We start from the raw sequence: 4,247 nt of genomic DNA on the forward strand, positions 1-4,247 counted from the left end.
GAAGGAGACCAATGTCTGTGTCATGCATCAGTCTTGTTCCACCGTGCTGGCATACCAGCAGGCAGATGCTGCACTGCCTGTGGTGCGGGGCAGGGCTCTGGCTGCAGACCAGAGTTTCTGGTTCAGAGGAACTTCCTCCCCCCCTCCTGCTTTCTAACTGAAACACGGCAAATCTAAAAAAGACATAATAAATCTGTCTATTTGATAGAAGATTTGCAAGGGACTATCACAGCGACTGAGGTGTCAGGGCAGACTGCAGCCTTACCTTGCATTTGGCAGCAGCTCATCCAAGCCAGAGCTGAACTGACATAATGAGCTGGTATTCTCCAGTGAAAAAGAGATTATTTTTCTTGAAAGACCCACAGGCTGCTGATCTTGGATCACCTGTTGCCTTGTTTCTGCTTCTATACTCTTTCTGGATTACAAGTTACTTCACACAATGAGCTACTAAAGAGGACACATAAGGGCATCTCATCTGAAGCACTGGTCACTCCAGAACATACCCTAGGAAATACAGGGTTTCTACACTCTCAGCCTGCTGAAGTTGTCCTTTCACCATGACAGCATCTGTGATGGGAAGGACGACAGCTTTGGGTACCACAACCAGCTCTCTGCTCTCACTGTGCATGGGCTGCAAAAAGGCAGCTGGCAGCCTCCCTCGTTCAGTCTTCACCCATTTCTCTCCTCCCTGTCCTATTTCCAGGTTTCTTAAAAAGACTGTGTGGGAGTAGCAGTATGTACAGTCACTCACTGACAGCACCAAGATGGAGGAATCAAATAGAAAAGCTGCTCCCTTGGTATCTAGTCATATTGCTGAGAGTTGCATAAATGTCCATTTTTCACCTCAAACATCCTGCCAGAGGCAGCAGTCAGTTACACCTTTCCTTTGCATGAAAGGTCTCACAGATACTGGGAGCACTGGACTACTTGCAGCTCCAGCACCTAAATTTATGAGAATTGGTAAAACATAAATATTCACCTTAACACGACTGTGACAGTGTCTAGCACTACACTGATTTAAGACCTAAATATTGACCAGCCAGCAGACCAGCTCTCAGCCTCCTGGCTTCAGCAGCATAGTACCCTCTCCTTCCAGACACATCTTCTGGATGAATTCTTCACTGTATAGCTCCTCTTCTTGATACTTCCAAAGCAACCTAGGAGTGTTTAATATTTATAGATAGTGAGGATTTCTACCCTCTTCAGCAAGCATTATAGTTGCAGTGATTTAAACCTCCAGCATAGGCAGAAACTGCCTTGAGCTGAAACTGAGCAACTATTTAATAAAATATAGTCTTGAGAAGAATGGAAGGTGTATAGTTGAAGTGCCCTGAGCATGCTTGAAAGATTTATTTCCTAGCTTCATCTGGAGGGCTCTTTAATAGGGAGGATATGACTCTCTGTGTATATACATCCATATGCGAGAGAAAAAGATCTACAGTTTTAAGGGGGGAAAGGGGCATTTATACTTCTTGAAGAGATGCCACAGGGAAAGCATTCTTTATTTGACATGGATCTGTTATATTTACAGCTGCAATTCCTGTAAGAAAGCAGATGTGAGTGCATCATTCACAGTCTTAAAGTTAAATTTGCCCTACAGTTGTGGTACATGCAGAGAGGCAGTCAAAGCTGGGATGCCTGAAGACTGCACTGAGGAGTGGGGCCTTGAGCCACAGGTGGGGAGAGTTTGTATTTGAGCTCAGATGAGGAAAAGGCTGCTAGAGAGGATTCTGTAGGCAGACTCAAGTTAAGGAGAAATAAATAATAATAATATAAAAATCATATACAATGTAGCTTCATAGTGACATCTGCTGGGACTGAAAAAGGAGAAATCAGTAACTGTTTCGTACTCTCATGTCCCTTTGACCTGTACGCCAGTCTTATCACACGTCTCTTCTGTCTCTCTCAGCTGCTGCTCCTCTGTTGCTCCTAGGGTGCTTGCTCCAGAGGCTGGAGGTGGAGGGGAAGATTAGGGACGGAAATTCCTGGGATTCTTCTCTCTCTTTCTAGGCTGGATATATTAAGCAGCGATAATGAAGAGCAGAGGAAGTGTCCCGTTGCTGGCAGCCAGGAGGCAGAGCCATCCTGCAGGGCTCTTTCTGCAAAATAGTTCTGATTCTGGTTTAGAGAGGGATGGAGGCTGTCTGGCCTCCTTCATCCTATCTTATTGGCTGCTGTTTCCTTAGATGAAAACAGTAAATGTGAAATGATACAGCACCTCGGAAGAGTTTCCATCCTCCTTCCCCAAATACCACTGAAAATTTGTTCCTTTGTTACCCCACAGGATTTTAAGTTTTCTCATCATTTTATTTCATTTCTCAAGCCTGCAATGCACTTCCTAAGTACTGCTTCTCCCTTGTCTCCCTGACTTTGAAACACCTTGTTCACAGACCCTGCTGACACTAAGATAATCATGCCAGGGTGGCTAGGCTGATGCAGTTAAGTTAATGAAGCCGTCTATACCCACTGTGTTTGCTTGCTAGACAGCTTTCACTAAGGCGGTTTACTAAATTAAAGTGTACTTCCTGAAGCCCTCCCTACGGGTTGAAGTCTTTCCAGTAGAAGTTGCACCACAACGTTTTTTTCCTCAGTGCTTGACAGATCATTATCCCCTTACTATGATGCAACTTGCACTTTCTTGATGCAAATCGTCTTGATGCACATCATCTCAGAATTGGCCATGCTGATGACTGGATCCACCTCCTCCAGAGAGCAACTTACCCTGTACTAAGTGATTTATCTGAGCTAAGTAGGAATAATCATCCTCTTGTGGCATCTCACTCTCTCTTCTCCTCTCTAGGGAATGTAAAACTAGTTTACTCCAGCTCCATAATTTCTAGACAGATCCATATGAGTGAGCCCACTCCTAGCTTTAAGCTTGCATTCAGACCCATCCCTAATATGTTATGGTATCAAGAAGAGCACGTAGCGAGAGAGTTAGCTTGAATTTTTGTCATCTCCTTGGCATGTAAAATACTGTCTTACATTCATGTGCTGTTCATGTGGGAGTAACCTGAGGCCATCTGAGCATAGGAAAATCTGTACATGCAGGAAAAGAAGTGGAGTTGCCTTAAGCAAGACAACCTTATTTGACCCTCCTCCTTCCTTTACAGCTGGTGTTACTGGAAGCTAGGACAAAGAAGAATGAGGGGACTGAGGCTAAGGCCAGACTTTGGCATGAGGCAGACAGGAGCTGAACAGGTTTTCTCCATGCCTTCCTGCCAGTGCCCATTAATCCTGAGCCACAGTGTCCTCTGTCATTCCAGCTCTTGGTCCTTTCCCTTAATTCTTCTATTTATACCTTCTGAGCTGGAGTCTCCTTTCTTATATGCCAGTTTTATACCAGTGTAAATTCTTGGATGTCTGTGGATTTATTCCTTGCTTACACTCAACTATAAAAGAAAAGAATTAAACTCATCACTTCTAGGCACCAAATGGATTATCCCCTATCCCTTGATTCTGCTAAATACTCCTTGTGTTCCTATTTTTCATTGGTCTGTTCCAAGACACAGCAACCTGCTGTTATTCCATTCCAGCACTGTATTCCCACAAAGCGTCCCCCGACGCTGCTGAATGAAGCTGTGCCAGGGACAGCACATACCTGCAGCTTCCTCCGTGCTGCATCGCTCTGGGATAAACGCTTCCAGTGTTGTCTTCCCCAGGGCCAGTGTCAGCAAGGAGATGTCTATCAGTAGCCTTTTTGTTCAGCATCGCCCCTCCACATTCAGCCTGGCTATTGAGGACTGTCCTTAGGATTGCTTAGTGTTACCCCGTAGTACCATCGGAGAGAGCCAGTTAAGGATTTGGACCTTCCTGTCCTCTGCACTGGGCAAACTGTGGAAAAGGCCAGGACTCGTCTTGCAGAACTGAAGTCTATGTGCAGCATTATATGTTCTTAATAAAAGAGTGATTATATGAATCACAGTAGCAAAATGTTCTTCCAGAGCACATGCCCCACTCCCTGACTTAAGCATCCGAGGGCAGCTGTACATCATTCCAGGGGAGGCTTTCGCCTTGGACACGGGTTAGCGTATAGCCCCCTGCATTACAAAGGAGTAGCTACAGAGCTAGGATTCAAGAGTGTCCTTTAATGAAGTTACTTGTGGCTGTTTATTGGACAAAAATAAATTCCAACTGGCCTATATAACAAATGAAACTCAACTACAAAAATGTAATGATATTTATTCGCACAGCTGCCAGCAAACTCACATGCACCATGAGTCATTCCAGATGTGGATAAAAACAAA

Source organism: Balearica regulorum, chromosome 1, assembly GCF_011004875.1.
Source record: "Balearica regulorum gibbericeps isolate bBalReg1 chromosome 1, bBalReg1.pri, whole genome shotgun sequence".
Taxonomy (NCBI): domain Eukaryota; kingdom Metazoa; phylum Chordata; class Aves; order Gruiformes; family Gruidae; genus Balearica; species Balearica regulorum.